Below are 20,150 nucleotides of genomic sequence, written 5' to 3' on the forward strand. Positions count from 1 at the left end.
GTAACTAGGAAAGGTTTTCCCCTGGGGAACCGACTTGTATATTAGAGCAAACTCATCAGCCAGAACCGCGGCTTGCTTTGCTCTATGTAGAACATAGAACAGTACAGCACAGTACAGGCCCTTCGGCCCACGATGTTGTGCCAACCCTTTAACCTACTCTAAGATCAAACTACCTACATACCCTTCATTCTACTATCATCCATGTACCTATCCAAGAGTCGCTTAAATGCCCCTAATGTATCTGCTTCTACTACCACCGCTGGCAGTGCATTCCACGCACCCGCCACTCTGTGTGTAAAGAACCTACCTCTGACATCTCCCCTAAACCTTCCTCCAATCACCTTAAAATTATGCCCCCTGGTGATAGCCCTTTCCACCCTGGGAAAAAGTCTCTGGCTATCCACTCTATCTATGCCTCTCATCATCTTGTACACCTCTATCAAGTCACCTCTCATCCTTCTTCGCTCCAATGAGAAAAGCCCTAGCTCCCTCAACCTTTCTTCATAAGACATGCCCTCCAGTCCAGGCAGCATCCTGGTAAATCTCCTCTGCACCCTCTCTAAAGCTTCCACTTCCTTCCGATAATGAGGCGACCAGAACTGAACACAATATTCCAAGTGTGATCTAACCAGGGCTTTATAGAGCTGCAGCATAACCTCGCGGCTCTTAAACTCAATCCCCCTGTTAATGAAAGCCAACACCCCATACGCCTTCTTAACAACCCTATCAACTTGGGTGGCAACTTTGAGGGATCTATGGACGTGGACCCCAAGATCCCTCTGTTCCTCCACACTGCCAAGAATCCTGTCTTCAAGCCTGTATTCTGCATTCAAATTCGACCTTCCAAAATGAATCACTACACACTTTCCAGGTTGAACTCCATCTGCCACTTCTCAGCCCAGCTCTGCATCCTGTCAACGTTGCAACCTACAACAGCCCTCCACACTATCTACAACTCCAGCAACCTTTGTGTCATCGACAAACTTACTAACCCAGCCTTCCACTTCCTCATCTAAGTCATTTATAAAAATCACAAAGAGCAGAGGTCCCAGAACAGATCCCTGCGGAACACCACTGGTCACCGAGCTCCAGGCTGAATACTTTCCACCTACTACCACCCTCTGTCTTCTATGGGCCAGCCCTGTCTGATCCTTGCTTCCTCAACCTTAAGTAAGCTTCCTTCTTCCTCTTGACTAGCTGTTCCACATCTCTTGTCATCCAAGGTTCCTTCACCCTACCATCCCTTCCTTGCCTCATCGGGACAAACCTATCCAGCAGTCGCAGCAAGTGCTCCCTAAACAACCTCCACATTTCTGTCGTGCATTTCCCTGAGAACATCTGTTCCCAATTTAAGATCCCCAGTTCCTGCCTAATAGCATTGTAATTCCCCCTCCCCCAATTAAATATTTTCCCATCCCGTCTGCTCCTATCCCTCTCCATGACTATAGTAAAGGTCAGGGAGTTGTGATCACTATCACCGAAATGCTCTCCCACCGAGAGATCTGCCACCTGGCCTGGTTCATTGCCAAGCACCAAATCCAACATAGCCTCCCCTCTAGTCGGCCTATCTACATATTGAGTCAGGAAACCTTCCTGGACACACCTGACAAAATCTGCTCCATCCAAACTATTTGCACTAAGGAGGTTCCAATCAATATTAGGGAAGTTGAAGTCACCCATGACAACAACCCTGTTACTTCTGCGCCTTTCCAAAATCTGCCTCCCAATCTGTTCCTCCGTGTCTCTGTTGCTATTGGGGGGTCTATAGAAAACTCCCAATAAAGTGACTGCTCCTTTCCTGTTTCTGACTTCCACCCATACTGACTCAGTAGACAAACCCTCCTCGACGACCTCCCTTTCTGCAGCTGTGATACTATCCCTGATTAGCAATGCCACTCCCCCACCTCTTTTACCTCCCTCCCTATTCCTTTTGAAACATCTAAACCCCGGAACATCCAACATCCATTCCTGCCCCTGTGATATCCAAGTCTCCGTAATGGCCACAACATCGTAGCTCCAAGTACTGATCCATGTTCTAAGTTCATCACCCTTATTCCTGACACTTCTTGCGTTAAAATAGACACACTTCAACCCATCATACTGGCTGCAACTTTGCCCGGTCAACTGTCTAACCTTCCTCACAGACTCTCTGCACTCTGTATCTGCCTGTTCAACAGCTACCCCATCCACTGATCCGTAGCTACGGTTCCCATCCCCCTGCCAAACTAGTTTAAACCCTCCCGAAGAGCTCTAGCAAACCTCCTGCCCAGGATATTGGTGCCCCTCCAGTTCAGATGCAACCCGTCCCTCTTGTACAGGTCCCACCTTCCCCAGAAGGTATCCCAATGATCCACATATTTGAAGCCCTCCCTCCTACACCAGCTCTATATCCACGTGTTCAGCTGCACTCGCTCTCTGTTTCTAGCCTCACTAACACGTGGCACCGGTATCAATCCTGAGATTACTACTCTGCTCGTCCTGCCTTTTAGCTTCCAACCTAACTCCCTATATTCGCTTTTCAAGTCCTCATCCCTTTCCCTAGTTATGTCATTGGTACCGATGTGTACCACGACTTCTGGCTGCTATCCCTCCCCCTTAAGAATCCTGTAGACTTGATCCGAGACATCCCTGACCCTGGCACCCGGGAGGCAACATACCATCCGGGAGTCTCGTTCACGACCACAGAATCTCCCGTCTGTTCCTCTAACCATTGAATCTCCTATCACTATCGCTCTCCTATTCTCCCCCCTTCCCTTCTGAGCCACGGAGCCAGGCTCAGTGCCAGAGACCTGGCCGCTGTGGCTTTCCCCTGGTAGGCCCCCCCCCCACCAACCGTATCCAAAACGGTATACTTATTATTGAGGGGAACGGCCACAGGGGATCCCTGCACTCTGCGCCTATTCCCTTTCCCTCCCCTGTCGGTCACCCAGCTACCTTTATCCTGTAACTTAGGTGTCACTACTTCCCTATAACTGCTCTCTATCAACCCCTCAGCCTCCTGAATGATCCGAAGTTCATCCAGCTCCAGTTCCCTAACGCGGTCTGTGAGGAGCTGGAGTTGGGTGCACTTCTCACAGGTGAAGTCAGCAGGGACACAAGTGGTGATCCTTACCTCCCATATCCTGCAAGAGGAGCATGCAACTGCCCTAGCTTCCATCCCCTCCGCTCTAAATTGACAAAAGAGATTTAAAAAATAAAAAATAAAGAAAAACCTTACTTTAGCAAACCCTCCACACAAGAGTCCTTTTTTTTTGGTTAGAGGAGGAGGATGGGTGGGAGACACTACACATGTAGTGTTTCGGGTTTAGCCACTGCCCGAATATATAAGTTCACTTACCCAGCAGTCCCCGTGTCCGCCGAATCACGAGGTAAGTACTTTATAGCTCAACTTACCTTCCCGGCTGCCCCCTGGCTAGCGCTCTCACCGCTCCCGCTGCTCAAATGGAAGAAAGAAATACGCACCAATCACTTACCAGCTCTCCTGTGACATCATACTTCAATTTTTGCTGGTCAAGCAGGTCCACAGAACAGAACAGGAGCGCTCTCGCTGCTGCTTCTGGTCTCTGGCTTCGACTCCTTTTATCTCCCGGCTCCTCTCGCCTGTTCCCGCTCTCGCTGCCTTTTTGTTCCTCCACATGGGTCTTGATGGAGAGGGAGAGAGTTTTGAAATTCCTCGAGGAGAATTACCTCTCTGAGGTTTTCATAGCTGGGCTACACTATAAGAGCCCTCAACCACTGGTCAAAAGCCAGCTGCTTACTTCTCTCAAACTCCAAATAAGTGTGATCAACTTGTTTCCGGAGGGTTTGGAACTTCTGGCGGTAGGCTTCCAGTACTCGCTCATATGCCCCGAGGATAGCATTTTTTTGTCAGTTCATAATTTGATGAACTCTCATCTGACAACAGGGAATAAACCTCATTGGCTTTTCCGGTTAGCTTGCTTTCCAGCAGTAGTGTCCAGCTCTAGGCCGGCCATTTAAACTGTCTAGCAGGTTTTTCAAAAGTTACAAAATATGCTTCCATGTCTCCCTCATTAAATTTTGGAATCATTTGGGAAAATTTTGAAAACTCAGCACACAGTTCAGCATTACTTGTATTGTCCATGCTTTCACTGGGGTTACTCTGTCGCTCCCTAGCTAACTCAAGCTGGTGAGGAAGGGTTTCAGGCTCCCCTCTTGCCCCTTTCCTGGTTTGGCCGTAACAGGGTTTAACTTTTCAAACACAATGTTTTTAGCTTAACACTTCAGTGAGTCCATGCTCACTGCTCTCTAATTGTAATTGCAAATGAACCACTGAGACAGAGAGAGAGAGACCTTCCTCCTTTCAGTTCAGTTGCAGTCTGTCCCAAACCTTTCTGAGGCACAATTCAGTGCAGGAAAGTCATGTGACTAGCTCTTTGTTTGAAATAGCATCTTCTTCAAGGGTTGTTGATTCTCAAAGTTCTCCAGTTACACTCGGTGGGGTGTGGAGCTCTGGCTCTTACACAGACAAAGAAGGTTTATTATTTGGAGGAAAATGTAGCTGGTCTGATTAGTAAGTTTGCGGACGACACAAAGGTTGGTGGAGTTGCGGATAGTGATGAGGATTGTCAGAGGATACAGCAGGATATAGATTGGTTGGAGACTTGGGCGGAGAAATGGCAGATGGAGTTTAATCCAGACAAATGTAAGGTAATGCATTTTGGAAGATCTAATACAGGTGGGAAGTATACAGTAAATGGCAGAACCCTTAGGAGTATTGACAGGCAGAGAGATCTGGGCGTACAGGTCCACAGGTCACTGAAAGTGGCAACGCAGGTGGATAAGGTAGTCAAGAAGGCATACGGCATGCTTGCCTTCATCGGTCGGGGCATAGAGTATAAAAATTGGCAAGTCATGCTGCAGCTGTACAGAACTTTAGTTAGGCCACACTTAGAATACTGCATGCAATTCTGGTCGCCACACTACCAGAAGAACGTGGAGGCTTTGGAGAGGGTACAGAAGAGGTTTACCAGGATGTTGCCTGGTCTGGAGGGCATTAGCTATGAGGAGAGGTTGGATAAACTCGGATTGTTTTCACTGGAACGACGGAGGTGGAGGGGCGACATGATAGAGGTTTTCAAAGTTAAGAGTGGCATGGACAGAGTGGATAGTCAGAAGCTTTTTCCCAGGGTGGAAGAATCAGTTACTAGGGGACATAGGTTTAAGGTGCAAGCGGCAAAGTTTAGAGGGGATATGCGAGGCAAGTTCTTTACACAGAGGGTGGTGAGTGCCTGGAACTTGCTGCCGGGGGAGGTGGTGGAAGCAGGTACGATAGCGACGTTTAAGGAGCATGTTGACAAATACATGAATAGGATGGGAATAGAGGGATACGGTCCCCAGAAGTGCAGAAGGTTTTAGTTTCGACAGGCATCAAGATCGGCGCAGGCTTAGACGGCCGAATGGCCTGTTCCTGTGCTGTACTGTTCTTTGTTCTTTATTATGATTCCCCAGACCAATTTTATTAATTGAATCAGTGAGCACTTCCATTGTCTCTCGATTCAATGGTGTCTCAGAATGCAAATATGCAACCACGTTTTCAGCCACTCAACTCTGTGGTCCTTTTAAACAAAAAGCTGATACTAATGAAACTTTAAACCCATTGGGCAACACCTAACCATCTCAATAAAAGCAAAATACTGCGGATGCTGGAAATCTGAAATAAAAACAAGAAATGCTGGAACCACTCAGCAGGTCTGGCAGCATCTGTGGAAAGAGAAGCAGAGTTAACGTTTCGGGTCAGTGACCCTTCTTCGGAACTGACAAATATTAAAAATGTCACAGGTTATAAGCAAGTGAGGTGGGGGTGGGGCAAGAGATAACAAAGGAGAAGGTGCAGATTGGACAAGGCCACATAGCTGACCAAAAGGTCATGGAGCAAAGGCAAACAATATGTTAATGGTGTGTTGAAAGACAAAGCATTAGTACAGAATAGGTGATAACAGACTGCATATTGAACAGCAGCAAGTGCAAACATGAAAAAAACAGTGGGTAAGCAAACTGAACAAACTAAGATGAAATTAAATAAATGAAAAAAAAAGGTTGTAAAAAATGTAAAAAAGAAAAAAAGAAAAAACAACTAAAAATAAAAGTAAAATGGGGGGCTGTCATGCTCTGAAATTATTGAACTCAATGTTCAGTCCAGCAGGCTGCAGTGTGCTGTTCCTCGAGCTTGCGTTGATGTTCACTGGAACACTGCAGCAATCCCAGGACAGAGATGTGAGCATGAGAGCAGGGGGGAGTGTTGAAATGGCAAGCAACCGGAAGCTCAGGGTCCTGCTTGCGGACCGAGCGGAGGTGTTCCGCAAAACGGTCACCCAGTCTGCGCTGGGTCTCCCCAATGTAGAGGAGACCACATTGTGAGCAGCGAATACAGTATACTACATTGAAAGAAGTACAAGTAAATCGCTGCTTCACCTGAAAGGAGTGTTTGGGGCCTGGGATAGTGAGGAGAGAGGAGGTAAATGGGCAGGTATTACACCTCCTGCGATTGCAGGGGAAGGTGCCATGGGATGGGGACGAGGTGGTGGGGGTAATGGAGGAGTGGACCAGGGTGTCGCAGAGGGAACGATCCCTTCGGAATGCTGACATGGGAAGGGAGGGGAAGATGCGTTTGGTAGTGGCATCACGCTGAAGGTGGCGGAAATGGCGGAGGATCCTTTGGATATGGAGGCTGATGGGGTGGAAAGTGAGGACAAGGGGAACCCTGTCACGGTTCTGGGAGGGAGGGAAAGGGTTGAGGGCAGAGGTACGGGAAATGGACCGGACACGGTTGAGGGCCCTGTCAAAAACAGTGGGGGGGAAATCCTCGGTTGAGGAAAATGGAGGTCATACCAGAAGCACCGTCATGGAAGGTAGCATCATCAGAGCAGATGCGTCGAAGACGGAGAAACTGGGAGAATGAAATGGAGTCCTTACAGGAGGTAGGGTGTGAAGAAGTGTAGTCGAGGTAGCTGTGGGAGTCGGTGGGCTTATAATGGCTATTAGTAGACAACCTATGCCCAGAGATGGAGACAGAGAAGGCGAGGAAGGGAAGGGAAGTGTCAGAGATGGACCATGTAAAGGTGAGAGAAGGGTGGAAATTGGAAGCAAAGGTGATAAAGTTTTCCAGTTCGGGGCGGGAGCAGGAAACGGCACCGATACAGTCATCAATGTACCGGAAAAAGCATTGGGGGAGGGGGCCTGAGTAGGACTGGAACAAAGAATGCTCGACATATCCCACAAAAAGACAGGCATAACTAGGACCCATGCGGGTACCCAAAGCGACACCTTTTACTTGAAGGAAGTGAGTGGAGTTGAAGGAGAAGTTGTTCAATGTGAGAACAAGTTCAGCCAGGTGGAGGAGGGTGGTGGTGGATGGGGACTGGTTGGGCCTCTGTTCCAGGAAGAAGCAGAGAGCCCTCAAACCATCCTGGTGGGGGATGGAGGTGTTGAGCGATTGGACATCCATAATGAAGAGGAGGCGGTTGGGACCAGGAAACTGGAAATTGTCAAAATGATGTAGGGCGTCAGAAGAGTCACGGATGTAGGTGGGAAGAGACTGGACCAGCGGAGAAACGATAGAGTCAAGCTAGGAAGAAATAAGTTCAGTGGGGCAGGAGCAGGCTGACACAATGGGTCTGCCGGGACAGTCCCGTTTGTGGATTTTGGGAAGGAGGTAGAAGCGGGCTGTCAGGGGTTGTGGGACTATGAGGTTGGAAGCTGTCGGGGGAAGATCTCCAGAGATGAGGTCAGTGACAGTCCTTTGGACGGTGGCTTGATGTTCGGTGGTGGGGTCATGGTCCAGAGGGAGGTGGGAAGAAGTGTCTGAGAGTTGGCGTTGAGCTTCTGCAAGGTAGAGATCGGTACGCCATACAACAACAGCACCACCCTTGTCTGCAGGTTTGATGACCATGTCGGGGTTAGACCTGAGAGAACGGAGTGCCTCAAGTTCCGAGGGGGACAGGTTAGAGTGAGTGAGGGGGGCAGAGAAATTGAGATGACCAATGTCTCGCCGACAGTTTTCAAAGAAGAGATCAAGAGCGGGTAAGTGGCCAGGGGGAGGGGTCCAGGTAGAAGGAGAATGCTGGAGGCGGGTGAATGGGTCTGCTGGTCGGGAGGAGGACTCCTGGTCAAAGAAGTGAGCCCAGAGGCGGAGGCGATGGAAGAAGAGCTCAACGTCATGCCGAGCGCGAAATTCATTGAGGTGGGGGCGTAAGGGGATAAAACTGAGACCTTTGCTGACCTAACCATCTGAAACCCACCTCAAGGGAAAAAGGCATTTAAATCAGCACTATTGGTGCAGAAGAAAAAATTACAAGCTGCAACAATTTTAAGATTTCTGAGTGGAAGAGTGCAAATAAAAAAATGCATGTGTTTTCTCTTTTTAACTACTATAATAAAATGCTCCCATTGTCGCATTTTATTCACATGCTACAGAGTTGTGATGGAAACCCCACAAGCCAAATAGAAATATTAAATTTCATCATGTGGAACTTTGCCTGAGACTTTTACTGGACATTGTTACAAATAACTTTTAAAACAGAACAACTAGCAGCCAAGATGACCATGCATAATTTGTATTTGAACAAAAACCAAAGAACCAGGCTGGAGAAAGTTGTGATTACTCAGCCTAGCCAGAACAATGGAGTGCTCTCTGATTCACTTATCTGGGATAACCTTATCAATGAGGGTTGTCAAAAGCCAATGACACCCACTGACTCTGAAAGAGCCAACCCCCTCACCCCCCTCCCAACAAGAATGTCTGACCAGCTGGGGGAGAGCCTTGAATTTCAAAGATCATTCCAGAAGATGCTGATTCAAACACAAAGAGGTGGTCACATCACACGACTGCTTGGGCCACTCTGGAGATTTGTGAGTAGTGACTCAGAGGTCAGACAGTAACTGAGATCCAGCAAGAGAGCAGCAGCTCTCTCTCTCCCTCTCTCCAGTGAAGTCCCAGAGAAGCCTCGGTTGCAGCTACTACACCTCAAGTTTACAGATCCTCACATGCAGCAACTAAGGGGACACGGATAAAGCCCCTCTTCTGCCTACCAGAACCAGAGAAGCAAGTCTGAATTGTGCATGTGGCTAGAAAGCACTTCAGGACTACAATTTCAACTAAATACATTGAGACTCTGTATTTAAATTCCATTTATTACACACCTCTACTCCAACCTCCCAACTCTGTTTTCCCTCTGTAATCTATTTGTGTGTCTTTCTCTCTTGTGTGAATGTGGGCCTGGATGCGTAGTATATTTTACTAACTTTTAATCGGTAAACTTACATCTTTCTTGTTTAAACTCAAGAAAATCTGTCTGATTGGTTCATTTGCAATTATATTTAAGGAACAGAAGTGCTCACTCAGGTGGTAAGTTAAATCACTGTGCTGAAAAAGATAAACCCTGTTGCGGTCAAACAACAAAAGGGGCGAAAGGGGAGCCTGAGACCCCTTCCTCACCCAGTCTTAACAAGGAAGTCCTTGTTTCTGCTACCTGCTGTAAAGCCTGATGGAGCTTTCTGTGCTGCATCTCTTGGAAAGTATATCCAGACTGATCATCAACATCGCCTGGAAAGAACTGTTCTAGGAAGATCCCATTGACCTATTCACCTTTGGGACAACTCACCAAACAAAGGACTTCCTCCCAAACATTCTTTTCAGCCTAAGTGTTTTTTTTATTCCTATTTCTTAGTAACAGCTGTAAACAAAAATCCTTTTTTCCCAGTTAACCAGTTATGTGTGCGTGTGTGTGTGTGATTGTGAGAGGCAGCTAGGATAAATTAGAATTTCAATTCATATGTATGTATTACTTCATTAATGGTTAAAACTTGGTTCATAATAAACTGATAATTTTGTTGTATATTAAAGAAACCTGATTGGTACGCTTTATTCTGGGGGGAAAATACAGTATCTGACTGACTGTTTCCTAAGTGGAAAAATTAAAATATATGTTGTGACCTGTGGAGAAGTGGGACTGAATTAGCAGTGCACCCCTCCCACCTCAGTTGTAACAATGTTTGAAGGAGCCTTTGCATCAAATGTGTGCGAACTGAAACCACTGTTTCTGCATTCCAGCTGTAAGACCTATTTGGAGCCCCTGTAGCTGCATCTCTTGAAAAGCCTACCCAAACTAATCAACAACGCCTGGAAAGAACTGTTATAGGAAGATCCCACTGACAGCCATCTTATGCATTTGCCTAGCCAAACCAAAGGACATCTTTCCATACATTCTTTTCAGCCTCAGTGTTTTTTTTTATTCCTTCAATTTCTTTGTAACAGCTGTGAACAAAAATCCCTTCTATTTTTCCCAGTTAACTGGTTGTGTAGGGGTGTGTGTGAGAGCTAGGATAAGGGGCTTTAATATTTCAATTTGTGTGTATGTTTTACTTCATTATTAGTTAGTATTATGACCAGGTGAGAACTGTGTCTAGGGGTCATTTGCTGTCTTTATCTGGGCTTAAGTGTAACAGGGTTAAATTTTAAACACTCTGTTTTGAGCTCCCCTTTATTTGTGAATCCTTGTTCACAACATTCCAATTATAAAGACAAAGAAACCAATTCACACAGGCTTTCTTTGGTTTAAAGAAGAAAGATGAAATTTTATTAGACCTTAAACTTAAACTCGAATACGGTTCACGCCTCTGGATAAACGACGCGCCCACGCTAGCATGCAGACACGATATATATATATGCAGATAGGAACAGAAAAAAAGAGGAAAATATCGTAGAGAAGGGTTTGAGGCAATATCTTGTTACGGTGCTTCGAGCTCGCTGTAGTCCTATTGTAAGTAGTCTTGCTTTTCATTGGGACCCAGTAGTCTTCTTAAAACCTTGTTCACGTAGGAAACTTTTCTCTGAGTTTCACAAGATTCAGTTCGTGGGAAGAGGTGGAAGCAGGCAGACAGGAGAGGCTATAATTCTTACTTCAGTTCCAGGAGAGATGTTTACTCCATGAGCACACGGCTTTTGTCTCAGTTCAAAAATCCTTTGCTGGAAGTTCAAATTCCCTGCCACAGCCAGTTAGTCATGTGACTAAAACTGATCTGACCACTTCTGTGCATTAGGGAAGCAACGATTGGGTCCCCGTTGCTCCAACACTGCTAGTACTATGCAAATGTCCCACCAGTCAGGGCTTGCAATTTTAAGTTTTGATGTTCATGTGGCGAAATAATGTGAGTCTCAGTCTTGGTAGGTGGGGGAGTTTGCCTGACAGTTAGACGCTGTTTATAATAAATTGTTAATTTTGTTTCTTCTTAAAGAAACCTGGTTGATGTGTTTTATTCTGGGAAAAAATAAAGTATATGATTGACTATCAGTAAGTGGGGAAATTTAAATATATGTTGTAACCTGTGGAGAAGTGGGACTCGAATAAACTGTGCACTACTCCCGCCTCGGTCATAACATATAACTGGTGGCTCATCCAGGATAAACCCAACACCGATCAATTGTAAGTGGGGTAATAATAATTGAAAAGGAAAAAAATAGAGTCAGGTTTCTTGTATAATAATGTAAAGTCTACAGCACTGGAATGTCTAACAGTTGCTGCAACTTTTCTGGGGAAGGAGGATGTATCTTTGAGTGATTTGAGGTACTTAACCAAGGTAAAGTTAATAGCACTGGCAGCAAAATTGGAGTTAGGGTTAAAACCAGGAGCTAAGAAAGCAGACATAATTGAAGTAATAGCCCAACATTTGGAATTGGAAGAAAGCAAACCACAGGGCAGTGCAGTTAAATTGGCTAAAATTCAGTTGCAAATGACAAAACTTGAGCAGAAACAGGAAATGGAAAAACTTAAGCTTCAACAGGAAAAAGAAACAGAAATAAGAAAACTTGAGCAGGAAAAATTTAAAAAAAACTTGAATTTGAAAAAGAGGAAAGGAAAAAAAAAAAAGAGAGCATTTCAGAGAGAAAATGAAAGAGAAGGAAGGGAACTCAGTTAAAAAGCTGGAATGAAAATAACAGGGTGGTCCTGACTCCAGTGAAGATTCTGGTGAGAAAGAATCTGACTCTAGCCCAGGACCGAGAAGAAAGCTGTTGAAATTTATACAAGCTCTTCCTAAGTTTGAGGAAAGGGATGTAGAGACATTTTTCATTTCTTTTGAAAACTTAGCCAAACAAATGAAATGGCCAAAGGAAAGCTGGACACTGCTTCTGCAAAGCAGGTTGATGGGCAGAGCTCATTAATTTATGCCAGGCTTTCTGAGGAGGCTTCTGCAGATTATGAGATGGCACAAAAGGCTATTCTCGCTGCATATGAGTTACTCGCTGAAGTTTACCGACAGAAATTTTGGAACTTCCAAAGGTTGCCTGGACAGACTTGCATAGAATCTGAGAGGGTAAAGCAAATTAATTTTGATTGTTGGATATGGGCACGAAAGATGGTAGCCATGTATGAGAACCTTAGGGACCAAATTCTCCCGGAAGAATTTAAAAATTCACTCCCTCCATTAGTAAGAACACATGGAGAGAACCAGATTTTTTTTTCAATTAATTCATGGGATGTGGGAGTCGCTGGCTAGGCCAGCATTTATTGCCCATCCCTATTTGCCCTCGAGAAGGTGGTGGTGAGCTGCCTTCTTGAACTGCTGCAGTCCATGTGAAATAGGTACTCCCACAGTGCTGACAGGAAGGGCATTCCAGGATTTTGACGCAGCAACAGTGAAGGAATGGCAATATAGTTCCAAGTCAGGATGGTAGGAGACTTGCAGGGGAACTTGTAGGTGGTGGTGTTCCCATGCATTTGCTGCCCTTTTCCTTCTAGTTGGAAGAGGTCACAGGTTTGTAAGGTGCTGTCATAGGAGCCTTGGTGCATCTTATAGATGGTACACACTGCTACCACTGTGCTTCGGTGATGGAGGGAGTGAAGGTTTGTAGATGGGGTGCCAATCAAGCAGGCTGCTTTGTCCTGGATGGTGTTGAGCTTCGAGTGTTGATGGAGCTGCACCCATCCAGGCAAGTGGAGAGTATTCCATCACACTCCTGACCTGTGCCTTGTAGATGGTGGACAGGCTTTAGGGAGTCAGGAGGTGAGTTACTCAGCGCAGGATTCCTCGCCTCTGATCTGCTCTTATAGCCATGGTCTTTATATGGCTACTCCAGTTCAGTTCCAGGTCAATGGTAACCCCTACGATGTTGTTACTGGCAGATTCAGTGATCGTAATACCATTGAATGTCAAGGGAAGATCGTTAGATTCTCTCTTGTTGGAGATGGTCATTGCCTGGCACTTGTGTGGCATGAATGTTACTTGCCACTTATCAGCCCAAGCCTGGATATTTCTACATGGACTACTTCAGTATCTGAGCCATCGCAAATGATGCTGAACATTGCGCAATCAGAAGACATCCCCACTTCTGATCTCATGATTGAAGGAAGGTCATTTATGAAGCAGCTGAAGATGGTTAGGCCAAGGACACTACCCGGAGGAACTCCTGCAGGATGCCCTGGAGCTCAGATGATTGACCTCCAACAACCACAACCATCTTCCTTTGCGCTAGGTATGACTCCAACCAGCACAGAGTTTTCCCTCCTGATTCCCATTGACTCCAGTTTTGCTAGGGCTCCTTGATGCCATACTCGATCAAATGCTGCTTTGATGTCAAGGGCAGTCACTCTCACCTCAGCTCTTTTGTCCACGTTTGAACCAAGGCTGTAATGAGGTCAGAAGCTGAGTGGCCCTGGCAGAACCCAAACGGAGCGTCACTGAGCAGGTTAATGCTAAGCAAGTGCCGCTGAATAGCACTGTCGATGACACCTTTCATCACTTTACTGATGATTGAGAGTAGACTGATGGGGTGGTAATTGGCCAAGTTGGACTTGTCCTGCTTTTTGTGTACAGGACATACTTGCACAATTTTCCACATTGCTGGGTAGATGCCTGTGTTGTAGCTTTACTGGAACAGCTTGGCTCAGGCGCAGCAAGTTCTGGAGCACAGGTCTTCAGTACTATTGCCGGAATATTGTCAGGGCCCATAGCCTTTGCAATATCCAGTGCCTTCAGTCGTTTCTTGATATCATGCGGAGTGAAGCGAATTGGCTGAAGTCTGGCATTTGTGATGCTGGGGACATCAGGAGGAGGCCAAGATGGATCATCAACTCGGCACTTCTGGCTGAAGATTGTTGCAAATGCTTCAGCCTTATGTTTTGCACTGATGTGCTGGGCTCCCCCATCATTGAAGATGGGGATATTTGTGAAGTCACCCCCTCCAGTTAGTTGTTTAATTGTCTAGCACCATTCACGGCTGGTGTGGCAGGACTGCAGAGCTTAGATCTGATCTGTTGGTTATGGGATCACTTAGCTCTGTTTATTGCATGCTGCTTACGCAGTTTGGCACGCAAGTAGTCCTGTGTTGTAGCTTCACCAAGTTGACACCTCATTTTGAGGTATGCCTGGTGCGCTCCTGGCATGCCCTCCTGCACTCTTCAATGAACCAGGGTTGGTCTCTTGGCTTGATGGTAACGGTAGAGTGAGGAATATGCCGGGCCACGAGGTTACAGATTATGGTTGAGTACAATTCTGCTGCTGCTGATGGCCCACTGCGCCTCATGGATGCCCACTTGTGCATTGCTAGATCTGTTCAAAATCTGTCCCATTTAGCACGGTGGTAGTGCCACACAACACAATGGAGGGTATCCTCAATGTGAAAGTGGGACTTCATCTCTGCAAGGACTGTGTGGTGGCCACTCCTACCAATACTGTCATGGACAGATGCATCTGTGACAGGCAGATTGGCGTGCACGAGGTCAAGCAGGATTTTCCCTCTTGTTGTTTCCCTCACCACCCGCCGCAGACCCAGTCTAGCAGCTATGTCCTTTAGGACTCGGCCAGCTTGGTCAGTAGAGTCATAGAGTTATAGAGCACAGAAACAAGCTCTTCAGCCCATTGTGTCTGTGGCAGCCATCAAGCACCTAACTATTCTAATCACATTTTCCAGCACTTGGCTCGTAGCCTTGTATGCTATGGCGTTTCAAGTGCTCATCTAAATACTTCTTAAATGTTGTGAAGGTTCCTGCCTCTACCACTCCTTCAGGCAGTGCATTCCAGATTCCAACCAGCCTCTGGATGAAAAATATTTTCCTCAGATCACCTCTAAACATCCTGCCCCTTACCTTAAATCTATGCCCCCTAGTTATTGACCCCTCCACTAAGGGAAAAAGTTTCTTCCTATCTAACCTATCAATGCCCCTCAATTTTGTATACCTCAATCAGGTCCCCCCTCAGCCTTCTCTGCTCTAAGGAAAACAACCATAGCCTTTTCAGTCTCTATAGCTGAAATGCTCCAGCCCAGGCAACATCCTGGTGAATTTCCTCTGCACCCTCTCCAGGGCAATCACATCCTTCCTTTAGTGTGGTGCCCAGAGCTGTACACGGTACTCCAGCTGTGGCCTAACTAGCGTTTTATACAGCTCCATCATAACCTCCCTGCTCTTATATTCTGTGCCTCGGCTAACAAAGACAAGTACGCCATATGCCTTCCTTACCACCTTATCTACCTGTGCTGCTGCCTTCAGTGATCTATGAACAAGTACACCAAAGTCCCTCTGTACTTCCTAGCATCCTACCATCCATTGTATATTCCCTTGCCTTGTTAGTCCTCCCGAAATGCATCACCACATACTTCTCAGGATTAAATTCCATTTGCCACAGCTCCGTCCATCTTACCAGCCCATCTATATCATCCTGTAATCTAAGGCTTCCCTCCCCATTATTTATGACACCACCAATTTTTGCGTCATCTGCGAACTTATTTATCATACCTCCTATATTCATGTCTAAATCATTAATGTACACTACAAACAGCAAGGGTCCCAGCTCCGATCCCTGTGGTACACCACTGGTCACAGGCTTCCACTCGCAAAAACAACCCTCGACCATCACCCTCCTCCTGCCACTAAGCCAATTTTGGATCCAATTTGCCAAACTGCCCTGGATCCCATGGGCTCTTACCTACTTAACCAATTTCCCATGCAGGACCTCATCAAAAGTCCGCAGGGCGGCACAGTGGCGCAGTGGTTAGCACCGCAGCCTCACAGCTCCAGGGACCCGGGTTCGATTCCGGGTACTGCCTGTGTGGAGTTTGCAAGTTCTCCCTGTGTCTGCGTGGGTTTTCTCCGGGTGCTCCGGTTTCCTCCCACAAGCCAAAAGACTTGCAGGTTGATAGGTAAATTGGCCATTATAAATTGTCACTAGTATAGGTAGGTGGTAGGGAAATATAGGGACAGGTGGGGATGTTTGGTAGGAATATGGGATTAGTGTAGGATTAGTATAAATGGGTGGTTGATGTTCGGCACAGACTCGGTGGGCTGAAGGGCCTGTTTCAGTGCTGTATCTCTAATCTAATCTAATCTAAAAGTCTTACTGAAGTCAATGTAGACTACATCAACTGCTTTACCCTCATCTACACATCTAGTCACTGCCTTGAAAAATTCAATCAAGTTAGTTAGACACGATCTCCCCCTGACAAAGCCATGCTGACTATCCCTGATTAATCCCTGCCTCCCCAAGTGGAGATTAATCCTGTCCCTCAGAACTTTTTCCCAATAGTTTCCCTACCACTGATGTTCGACTCACCGGTCTGTAATTACCTGGTTTATTCCTGTTACCCTTCTGGAATAATGGTACTATATTCGCTGTCCTCCAATTCTCTGGTACCTTTCCTGTGGCCAGAGAGGATTTGAAAATGTGTGTCAGAGCCCCTGCTATCTCCTCCCTTGCCTCACATACCAGCCTGGGATACATCTCATCTGGGCCTGGTGATTTATCCACTTTTAAGCCCGCTAAAACAGCTAATACTTCCTCCCTTTCAATGCTAATATGTTCAACTATATCACAATCCCCCTCCCTGATCTCTACACCTACATCGTCCATCTCCATAGTGAATACAGATGAAAAGTAATCATTTAAAACCTCACCTATGTCCTCCGGCTCCACACACAGATGGCCATTCGGGACCCAAGTGGTACTTACTCTTTCCCGAATTATCATCTTGTAAAACACCTTATAATAAAATACCTTAGGACTTTCCTTTATCTTGCCTGCCAGTGTTTTTCATGTCCCCTCTTTGCTCTCCTAATTACTTTTTTTTTTTTTAAGTACCTCCCTACACTTTCTATACTCCTCTAGTGCCTCCACTGTTTTCAGCGTTCTGAATCTGCCATAAGCCTCCTTTTTTACCCCCGATCCAATCCTCTATATCCCTTGACATCCAGGGTTCCCTGGATTTGTTGGTCCTACCCTTCACCTTAATGGGTATGTGTTGGCTCTGAACTCTCAATTACCTCTTTGAATGACTCCCACTGGTCTGATATAGACATTGCCGCAAGTCCACTTTGGCCAGATCCTGTTTGATCATATTAGCTTTCCCCCAATTCAGTACCTTTATTTCCGGTGGATCTTTGTCCTTTTCCATAACTACCTTAAATCTTAGAGTTATGGTCACTATCACTTGTCAGACTTCATTCCCTAGGATTAGATCCAGTACTGCCCCTTCTCTTGTAGGACTTACTGCGTACTGGTTCAAAAGGCTCTCCTGTATGCATTTTAAGAATTCTGCCCCCTTTAAGCCTTTTGCACTAAGACTATCCCAGTTGATATTGGGGAAGTTGAAATCCCCTATTATTTTTACACCTCTCTGAGATTTGCCTACATATCTGCTCGTCTATCTCTCCCTGGCTGTTTGGAGGCCTGTAGTACGCTCCCAGCCAAGTAAAAGCCGCCTTTTTGTTTTTAAGCTCTATCCGTATGGCCTCATTTGAGGAACCTTCTAAGATATCATCCCTCCTTACTGCAGTAATTTACTCCTTAATCAACAGTGCAATGCCACCTCCTCTTTTACTCCCTCCCCGTCATGCCTGAAGATTCTATACCCTGGAATATTGAGCTGCCAGTCCTGCCCCCCATCAACCATGTCTCTGTGATAGCAATAATATCATAATCCCATGCGCTAATAAACGCCCTCAATTCATCGAAAATAAAAGCAAAATACTGCGGATGCTGGAAATCTGAAATAAAAACAAGAAATGCTGGAAATATTCAGCAGGTCTGGCAGCATCTGTGGAGAGAGAAACAGAGTTAACGTTTCGGGTCAGTGACCCTTCTTCGGAACTGGCAAATATTAGAAATGTCAAAGGTTATAAGCAAGGAAAGCGGAGGTGGGGCAAGAGATAACAAAGGAGGTGCAGATTGGACAAGGCCACAGATTAGCTGACCAGAAGGTCATGGAGCAAAGGCAAACAATATGTTAACGGTGTGTTGAAAGACAAAGCATTAGTACAGACAGGGTGTTAACGGACTGAATATTGAACAGGAGCAAGTACAAACATGAAAAAAAAAGTGGGTAAGCAAACTGAACAAACTAAGATGAAATAAAACATACAAAAAAAATGTAAAAAAGAAAAACTAAAAATAAAAGTAAAATGGGGGGCCCCGTCAGGCTCTGAAATTATTGAACTCAATGTTCAGTCCGGTAGGCTGTAGTGTGCCGAATCAGTAAATGAGATGCTGTTCCTCGACCTTGCGTTGATGTTCACTGGAACACTGCAGCAAGCCGAGGATAGAGATGTGAGCATGAGAGCAAGGGGGAGTGTTGAAATGGCAAGCAACCGCAAGCTCAGGGTCCTGCTTGCAGACTGAGTGGAGGTGTTCCGCAAAGCGGTCACCCAGTCTGCGTTTGGTCTCCCCAATGTGGAGGAGACCACATTGTGAGCAGCGAATACAGTATACTACATTGAAAGAAGTACAAGTAAATCGCTGCTTCACCTGAAAGTAGTGTTTGGGGCCTGAGATAGTGAGGAGAGAGGAGGTAAATGGGCAGGTATTACACCTCCTGCAATTGCAGGGGAAGGTGCCATGGGACAGGGACAAGGTGGTGGGGGTAATGGAGGAGTGGACCCGGGTGTCATGGAGGGAATGATCCCTTCGGAATGCTGACAGGGGAAGGGAGGGTAAGATGCGTTTGGTAGTGGCATCACACTGGAGGTGGCGGAAATGGCGGAGGATGATCCTTTGGATATGGAGGCTGATGGGGTGGAAAGTGAGGATAAGGGGAACCCTGTCACGGTTCTGGGAGGGAGGGGAAGGGGTGAGGGTAGAGGTGAGGGAAATGGGCCGGACACGGTCGAGGGCCCTGTCAACAACAGTGGGGGGGATTCCTCGGTTGAGGAAAAAGGAAGACATATCAGAAGTGCTGCCATGGAAGGTAGCATCATCAGAGCAGATGCTTCAGAGATGGAGAAACTGGGAGAATGGAATGGAGTCCTTACAGAAGGCAGGGTGTGAAGAAGTGTAGTCGAGGTAGCTGTGCGAGTCAGTGGGCTTATAATGGATATTAGTAGACAACCTATCCCCAGAGATGGAGACAGAGAAGGCGAGGAAAGGAAAGGAAGTGTCAGAGATGGACCATGTAAAGGTGAGAGAATGGTGGAAATTGAAAGCAAAGTTGATAAAGTTTTCCAGTTCGGGGCGGGAGCAGGAAACGGCACCGATACAGTCATCAATGTACTGGAAAAAGAGTTGGGGGAGGGGGCCTGAGTAGGACTGGAACAAAGAATGCTCGACATATCCCACAAAAAGACAGGCATAACTAGGACCCATGTGGGTACCCATAGCAACACCTTTTACTTGAAGGAAGTGAGTGGAGTTGAAGGAGAAGTTGTTCAATTCATCTGCCTTACTAGTAAGACTCCTTGAATTAAAATAGATGCAATCCAGCCTTGCATTTTTCACTTGTGCCTTAACAGGTCTATATTTGCGTTGCTTCCAGACTGACTCAGTTTCTCTTCTATATTTGGCTGTGCATCACCCCGTGTATCCCATCCCCCTGCCAAGTTAGTTTAAACCTTCCCCCCACCCAACAGCACTAGCAAACCTCCCAGCTAGGATGTTGGTCCCGTTCCGGTTCAGTTGCAACCCGTCCAACTTGTACAGGTCCCACCTTTGCCAGAAGCAAACCCAGTGATCCAGGAAACTAAAGCCCTCCTGCCTGCATCATCTCCTCAGCCATGCATTCATCTGCTCGATCCTCCTATTCCTATACTCACTAGCACGTGGCACCGGGAATAATCCAGAGATTACAACCTTTGAGGTCCTGCTTTTTAATCTGCTACCTAGCTCCCTAAATTCTTGTTGCAGGACCTCATCCCTCTTTCTACTTATGTCGT

The sequence above is a fragment of the Heterodontus francisci genome, chromosome 24 (genome assembly GCF_036365525.1).
Source record: "Heterodontus francisci isolate sHetFra1 chromosome 24, sHetFra1.hap1, whole genome shotgun sequence".
NCBI lineage: Eukaryota > Metazoa > Chordata > Chondrichthyes > Heterodontiformes > Heterodontidae > Heterodontus > Heterodontus francisci.